This window comes from Patagioenas fasciata, chromosome 13, assembly GCF_037038585.1.
Source record: "Patagioenas fasciata isolate bPatFas1 chromosome 13, bPatFas1.hap1, whole genome shotgun sequence".
NCBI lineage: Eukaryota > Metazoa > Chordata > Aves > Columbiformes > Columbidae > Patagioenas > Patagioenas fasciata.
In genome coordinates, this window is record NC_092532.1 from 24,577,565 (window position 1) to 24,586,111 (window position 8,547).

General features: G+C 52.5%; 2 long non-coding RNA genes across 2 annotated transcripts; both read left to right on the forward strand.

Moving 5' to 3' along the window:
- Positions 1-220: 220 nt before the first annotated feature.
- Positions 221-2,676, forward strand: LOC136107536 (uncharacterized). Its single transcript, XR_010652295.2, has 3 exons — positions 221-343; positions 1,517-1,644; positions 2,300-2,676. It is a non-coding gene; the product is annotated as an uncharacterized lncRNA (long non-coding RNA).
- A 26-nt stretch (positions 2,677-2,702) lies between these two features.
- On the forward strand, positions 2,703-4,977 carry LOC139829047 (uncharacterized). The gene is made up of 2 exons (XR_011741267.1): positions 2,703-2,781; positions 4,394-4,977. It is a non-coding gene; the product is annotated as an uncharacterized lncRNA (long non-coding RNA).
- Positions 4,978-8,547: the final 3,570 nt, after the last annotated feature.

The window sequence follows — 8,547 nt, forward strand, 5'->3', positions numbered from 1 at the left end:
GGCGCTGATTCGCTAGCGCAGCTGAGGTAGAAAAGGCGCTGATTGGTCACCGTTTTCCCGCCGACGTTCGCCCACAGGAACGAAGCGCTGATTGGGCAGCGCGGCTGAGGCGGGCGGTTCGCCCATTGGCCGGAGGGCGGGCGGGGGGCAGGACCGGGCGGGACTACAAGGCGATAAATAGGGCGCCGCAGAGCTCTCGCAGGACCAGAAAGGTGGATGCGTCAGCGGCTACTCGACCTCCTCAGCGCTGACGAACGAGCTGAGTAACCCCGCCCCCCCCCCCCCCTTCCCCCCACCATTCGCCGTGGGACCCCGGGAGCGGCGGGAACGGCGGCCGGAATCAGTGAGCTGGCGGGCTGGGGCGGTCGTTACCTTGCGGTGTTAACCGGGGCTCGGCGGGTTCATGAGGGACCGCGGGCTGTGCTGGGCTGGGGGTTCTAAAGCCGCGGGTTTGTGACGGGGGGTGGGGGGGATGAAGGCTCCCGCAGCCGCTTTAGCGGTTTAAATCGTGTTTAAAGCGGGAGGAGCCGGTCCGGGGATTTTCTCAGTAATCGGGGCTGGTTTGGATCGAATTCGGCTTGTAAAAGGTTTTTTTAGGTATTTTTTTTTTTCTGGGTGCCGATTTGTGCCAAAAGGCGCCTTTAAAATCCGTTTATTGACGGTATGTCAGGAGAATTAAAGTTTAAACCTCGGGGGATCTGGGGCTTTTCCCTGGGATTTTGAGTCCAAATCAGTGTTTTTTTAGAGCCCGTATTTATTGAAATTATTATGTTTAGAGGTTTTATTTGGAACATCTCGGGCGGGTTGAGGCTCCTACAATGTAATTGTTGATTTATTAATGTCAAATCGCTGTGTTTGACTCCCGAGGGCGCTGAGCGCGTTCAGTGCGGATCCGGGGGGGGGAGGAGCCGTTTTGGGGCCGTTTGGGTCTAAATCGGCTTTTAAAAAGTTTATTTAACGCGGTTGAAGTTTGAGGAGCCGATTTGCGACTTCAAAGGTTTTTGAATCTGCTTATTGATAAGAATTTATACAGTGGATTAATATTTGAAGCCCGGGGGGCGATCTGGGGAGTCCAATTGCGGCTTTTTCCTTTAACCACTTGTTAATTTAAACTATTACATTGAAACGGGGGTTTCTGAGATTTTGAGTTCGTTTTTTTTTTTCTTTTTTTTTTTTAGCATTTTAGGCGGTTCTGAGGCTCCTAAAGCCGCTTAATTGTTTAAATTATTAATTGTGGAAACAATTTAAATAGTTGTTGAGATAAGTGTGTAAATTATTGTATTTAAAGTCGGGAGGGGCATTTCGTTGCTTTTTGAGGGGTTTTGGGGCTGAATTCACTTTACTGAACGTGTCCGGAGCTGGGGGTCCCAGATCTGGTGCTGATGTGCACCCCCAAAAAAGCTTTTAAAATCTATTTATGGATAATTTACTGAATTAATATTTAAGCGGGAACAAATTCGGCTTTTTTAACCCGCCGCCGTTTTGTCTCCCCCTCCCGTTCTCCCCTCACGCTGAGGGGGCCGAGGAGGCGCTCGCTGATTGGCCGGTGCCGTCTGGCGGGAAAGCCTCCACTGACTGCGCCCCGCGCGGCTGTCTCCGAGGAGAGAAAGTTGATGATTGGTCGCTGCTTCTGAGGAGAGGAAGGTGCTGATTGGTCGCCGCCTCCCTAAACCCACTTAATTGTTTACATTGTATTTTAAAATTTATTTTTATTTTTTAATTTAGTTTAATTTACATTTAAATTCTTTAATTTAATTTAATATATTTCAATTTAATTTATTTATTAAATAACATTAATATTAAATATATAAAATCAATATAGTAATATACTAATATAAATGATATTATTTGATGAATAGTAGAAATATATATAATATATAATCTGATATAATGAACTAATCAACTAATATTCATTGATATTACTTAATGTAATTAATATTTAATATATGACATAATAAAATAATAATTATATTCATTATATAATATTTATATCTATATTAATATATATAATTACTATGTAATGTATCTAATCTATTTTTACATATATATCTTATTATATAAAGATGTGAGGGACCATATTTGGGTGGGTTTTTGAGATTTTTAAGGCTGTTTGGTCTCAAATTCAATTTACTTGATTTTGGGGCTGTTTTTAGGATTATTTGTTGTCAAGGAAGCTTTTAAGATCCATTTTTTGGCAAATAATTTGCCCACTAAGTTAAGATTGAAGCGGGGGGATTTGAGGCTGTTTGACAGGACTGTGACACAAATAACGGCCCTTTCCTTCCCTTTCCTCCTGCAGCTCCTGCTCAGAGAACAGTGAAGGCAGCCTGGCCGCTCCCCGCTCCGGCTGACCGCGCCCCTCCCCGCCCCGCTCCGGCTGACCGCGCCCCTCCCCGCCCCGCTCCGGCTGACCGCGCCCCTCCCCGCCCCGCTCCGGCTGACCGCGCCCCTCCCCGCCCCGCTCCGGCTGACCGCGCCCCTCCCCGCCCCGCTCCGGCTGACCGCGCCCCTCCCCGCCCCGCTCCGGCTGACCGCGCCCCTCCCCGCCCCGCTCCGGCTGACCGCGCCCCTCCCCGCCCCGCTCCGGCTGACCGCGCCCCTCCCCGCCCCGCTCCGGCTGACCGCGCCCTCCCCGCCCCGCTCCGGCTGACCGCGCCCTCCCCGCCCCGCTCCGGCTGACCACGCCCCCCCCCCCCCCCCCTCCGGCTGACTCCGTTCCCCGCCCCCCCCCCGCTCCGCCCCCCCGCGCTCCTGCTGACCGCGCCTCCACTGCACAACATGGTAGGGAAGCGGAGGGGATCACAAGGGTCTGTGGGGTGGTGTGGGTGTCAGGGGTGCTGTGGGGGCAATGGGGCTGTTGTGGGGTGAAACACCTCAGAAGAAGCTGAACCCCCTGCAGGTGAGTGACCCACACACTGATCCACAGCACCCCATAGCACCTCCACTCTGCCCTATAGATCCACAGCACTGCCTCACAGCACCCTATAGCTCGTGCTTGCTATCCCACAGCACCCCATAGCTTCTCCACTCTGCCCCATACATCTACAGCAGTGCCACAGAGTACCTGATTTGTCTTCAGTCTGCCCCATGGATGCAGAGTGCTGCCCTACAGAACCCTATAGCTCCTGTACTCTGCCCTATAGACCCACAGTACTGCCCCACAATGCCCCATAGCTCATACACTCTGCCCCATAGACCCACAACACTGCCTCACAGCACCCCAAACATCCTCTGCTCTGCCCCATAGATCCACAGAAGTGCCCAGCACCCCACAGCTGCTCCATTCTGCCCCATAGAGCCACAGTGCTGCCCCACAACACTCCATTGCTCTTGTACTCTGCCCCATAGATGCCCAGTACTGCCCCACAGCACCATATAGCTCCTGTACTCTGCCCCGTACATCCACAGCAGTTCCCCAGAGTACCTCATATGTCTTCCACTCTGCCCTATAGATGCCCAGTACTGCCCCACAGCACCAAATAGCTGCTGTGCTTTGCCCCATACATCCATAGCAGTGCCTCACAGCACCCCATACTGAGTCTGCTCCATAGACCCACAGTGCTGCCTCACAGGACCCCATAGGACTCTACTCTGCCCCTTAGACCCAGAGAGCTGCCCCATAGCAGCCTTTAGGTGCTGCATTCTGCCCCATAGGTGCAAAGTGCTGCCCCACAGCACCCCACACCTCTGTCCACCTGACCACCCTTCCCCCCCCGACCACGCCTGCACTGCCTACTATGGGTGGGTCACAAGGGTCTACAGGGTGGCTGTGGGGGTCAGGGGGGCTATGGGGTCAATGGGGCTGTTGTGGGGTGAAACACCCCTGAAGAGGCTGAACCCCTGCAGGTGAGTGACCCACACACTGACCCACAGCACCCCATAGCACCTCTACCCTGTAGATCCACAGTACCCTGTAGCCGCTCTAATTTGCCCTATACAGACACACCACCCCGTAGCTGATTTTATTCTGCCCCATAAATGGATAACACTGCTCCACAGCACCCTGTGTCTCTGCTCTGCCCCATAGATGCACAGTGCTGTTCCACAGCACCCCGTATCTTGTTCACTCTGCCCTATAGACCCACAGTGTAACCCCACAGCACCCCATGGCTCCTCTGCCCTATAGATCAACAGCACTGTCCCAGAAAACACCATAGCTGCTTCACACTTGCCTATAGGCCAGCAATGCCCCACAGCAGAGCTCCTGCACCCTGCCGCATAGACCCACAGCAGTGCCCCACAGCACCCCACACATCTGGTCTACCCTATACATCCACAGCACTGCTCTGCAGCACTGTATAGTTCCAGCACTCTGCTGCATTAATATTTAGCACCCCACAGTTTCTGCATTCTGCCCATAGATCCATATTTATGGGTCCCTTCACCCCACCAGATGTCCTGGGTTGCGATGCTGTGTGGGGCCCTGCACACAACGGAGACAATGAGGACACCATGGCTGCTGGGCTCCGCCCTGCTTGGAATCTGAGATGACTGGGGGGCGAGGCTGGTGCCCATGCTGGCACTGCCGCAGGGGCTGTTTCTCCGGGCCGTGCTCTGGTGGCAGCTCCTGGCTGTATCAGCTGCTCCAATTGGCTGCCCCTGTGGCCCTGCACCGTGCCTTGCCCTGTGCCCTCGCTGCCAATGGGAACAAGATGGCAACCCTGATGGGCATGGACACCTTGGCTGCTGCGTCTCTGCTGGTAGGTGGGGCTATGGCTGTCATGGCTGCCAAGCCTGTGCTGGGAGGGTGGGGCTGAGGTGGGCAGAGCCTGTGTAGTGTGGCCATTTTGGGGTGGGGCCCGAGGTGGGTGGTGGGACTCATGACTCTGGTTACCCATGGTTGCCATCTTGGAAAAGGGCAGCACTGTGCTGCTGCCATCCTGACTTGGCTCACCTGGGGCCATGTTGGGGGATTTTTAAACTGCTTTTGGGGCCAATTCTCACCCAATAAAATTAAACAATGTAAAAAAACCGTAAGCGTGTGGTTCTGTTTCCAGTGAATGATTTGGGGGTGGGGTTTGGGGTTGAGGCTGGGGCTGAAGATGTGGGCGGGGCCACTGCCAACTCCACCCTCCCCCAACCTCGGTCCCCCCAATGTGCCTCCCTGGAGGGGTGTGTCCCAACCAGGCCCCACCTCCTTTCTAAGCACCCTGCCCTCCCTGCTGGGCTCCTCCCCCTTGACCCACCCTTCAACCCCCATTCGTGGGCTCCCTGACAGGGCATGACAGGGACTGACAAAGCTCCAGAAAGCCCAAAAGAGCCCAACAGGTCTCGACACTGCCTGACAAAGCCTGACAGAGCCCGAGAGAGTTTGACGGATCCTCACAGAGCCTGACAAAGCTTGACAGAGGCCAACAGGACCCGTCAGGGCCTGACAAATCTTGTCAGTTCCTGATAGAACCTTGATATGTATGACAGAGCCCTGGGGGTCTCAACAGAGCCTGAGAAATCTTGACAGGGCTCAGCAGAGCCCAACAGCTCTCGACAGAGCCCTACAGAGCCCACCAAAGCCTGACAGAGTCTGACACACCCCAAGAGGTCTCGACAGGGCTTGATAAAAACCGACAGTGTCTGACAGAGCCTGACAGGAGTGCAGGTGCTGTCATTTCCAGTGAGGGCCCAGGTGATTTGATAAGGGTGGTAGATGGGCCCTGGGGTGATTGACGCCCTCCCCTTTCTCAGGGGATTGTGGGAAGGGGGTGGGTGGGGCTCAGAGTAGTTGAGCCCCAGCCCCTGAGCGGGGAGCTCATTCTGCTCCAGGACTGCTTGGGTGCTGGTTGTTTGCTACTCCTTCAACAGTCGGCAGCTGTTGAGCTGTTTAAGGTACATAGGCCGATGTGTTTGGCGAAGTGGAGGTGCCTGTTTGACGTAAGATCTTCAGGAGCAGCAAAGGTTCAGCAGCAGCTATAGTAGAAGGTATGTTTGTAACTATGTTTCATTTATTGAATCAATGCCTGGTGCTTTGCGTTTTCCCAAAATTCTTGACTGCTATGAAGACGGAGCGTACTTTTTTGGTTTGTATTGCTGTATTAATAGTTGCTGATATAATCTTTCCTCCTAGGACTGATGCTCAGGTTATCTAGCAGGGGTTAGGATGAGCACCTTGTATCTACAGATGGAGTTTTACCATTTCTGAAGGAAGCAGCAGGGCCATAGGGCAGAGTGTCTTTCAGGCTATGGGGTGGCTCATCGCCTCCCTGATCACCCACAGAACAGTGTGTTGTCCGCAGAACCTTTGCACGGTGTGGTGGTCCCTGGTAGATCATTCAAATGTACCTCCAGGAACTCAGCCAAGGTGAGCAATGCCTCGTGGACTAGTACTGATAAACATCATCTGAGTGCTCATTATTGTGTGTGTGTTTTCTTATTGCGGGTGGTGAAGGGGAAAGCGGCAACTGCAGGAAGATCCCTGTGAGCTCACGTGGTGTTTTCCTCTGTTGGGGATGAATTCAGTCCCTTGGCCCTCTGAAAGCTAAGTGGAGGCACGAGGGCTGGGAAGGGGCTGGGAATTGCAGGGAGGGAGTTTAAAGCTCTCATAGGGGAAAGGGCCGTCCAGGAACAGTCCCCTTTGGGAGGGCAAAGGGTGCAGGTTTTTGGCTCCTTTGTATTCTAGGGTTGTAGGAGAGGCTCCTCGCCTCACCAGTGTCTCCCTGTAGATTATTTTGATTGATGCCTCTCTGGTCTCGGAGTCGTTTTCGTTGCGGAGCGTTTTTGGCGCCATTGCCGTCGCGTTGTCCTTAACGTTCTGTGGAGCGTTTGTCTGCGCGTGTGCGCATTTGGCTCGGAGCTGCTCTGCCCGGAGGTGTGGAGTCAGGGCTGGGTGCACTGAGCTCTAGGAGTCCATGGTGTCACGGTCTGTTCGGTGATGGACTCGTGATGCTTTTTTAACCCTCATCTCAGAGTGGAAAATTAAGGTGACCAAAAAGCCAAGGGGTTATAATTCAATCAAGCAGTGTTATTTTATTAATTTGCCTGTAAAGCGGTACGTGATATAGAGAGAGAGTAGGAAAAGAAAAGGGAAAGAAACAGGGAAAAGTAAAGGAAAATATGAGAAATGAGGTTGCATTTATCACCAGTCCAGTTCCAGAAGCGTTCCTCTGGTCTCCAGTCCTGTAGAGTCCTGCCGGTCCTACGCCGTGGTTCGGGATCCTCTGGCGATAAGACCTTCAACGGTGTCCATTCTGGTCTCATCTTTTATGTTTCTTCAACCCCCCTTGCTCCCATTGTTTTAGGTCAGTCTCCAACTTGATTTCGCAGACCAGGCTCGTACTGCGCAGGCTTGAAAGATTCACGCTTTCTTTTGCCAACGCTTACGTGTCCAGCATTCAGGGGTCTTTCTCTGGTCCATCGGGTGACCTCAGGACCCTTGGCAAGCTTCTGGGCATGCTCCTTTTTGTGGACCATTGTTTGGGGGAGCAGGTGGGGGACACATGTAACTGAGGCTGCAGGTCCTCAGCTACGTGGGCAGATGTCTTTGGAGAAGTGGAGGGGTCTCTTTGAGTTAAGAGATTCAGGGGCAGCAAAGGTTTAGTAGCAGCTGTGGTGGAAAGTATGTTTGTAACTATGTTTCATTAATTGATTCAATTCCAGGTGCTTTGCATTTTTGCAAAATTCCTGATTCCTGCTCCCTAGAAAATCTAAGTTGAAATCCATACTCAGTCCCATTGCAGGTGCAATAGCATCAATAAAGTGCAGGTGCTGTCACTTCCAGTGAGATTCCAGGTAATTTGATAAGGGTCCTGGGGGGGGCCTGGGGTGATTGACCCCCTCCCCTTTCCCAGGGGATTGTGGGAAGGGGGTGGGCGGGGCTCTGGGTATTTGAGTCCCAGTCGCCAGGCAGAGGGCTCGTTCTGCTCTGTGGCTGCTTTGGTGCTGGTTCTCTGCTGCTTCTTCAGCAGTCAGCAGCTTTTGAGCCGTTTAAGCTACATGGGCAGATGTCTTTGGACAAGCGGAGGTGTCCGTTTGAGGTAAGAGCTTCAGGGACAGAGAAGGTTTGACAATAGCTGTAGTAGAAAAGTTGTTTGTCATTATGTTTCATTTGTTGATTCATTTCCAGGTGCTTTGCATTTTCCCAAAATTCCTGACTATGATGAAGATGGAGTGTTGTTTTTCGGTTTGTATTGCTGTATTAATAGTTGTTAATATAATCTCTTCTCCTGGAAGAGCGTCTTGTCTCCAGAACCGTTGCAGTGTGCAGTGGCCCCCGGTAGATCATTCAAATGTACCTCCCAGAACTCAGCCAAGGTGAGCGATTACTCGTAGGCTACTACCGATAAATATTATTTGTGTGCTCAATAGTGTGCCTGTCCTTGCTTTCCTTACTGTAGGTGGTGATGGAGAAAGTGACAACTGCAGGAAGATCCCTGTTAGCACACGTGGTGTTTTCCTTTATCGAAGATGGATTCGGTCCCTTGGCCCTCTAAAAGTTAAGTGGAGGCACGAGGGCTGGGAAGGGGCTGGGAACTGCAGGGTGGGTTTAAACTTCTCAGACGGAAAAGGGCAGTCCAGGAACAGACCCCTTTGGGAGGGTAAGGGGTCCAGGGAACT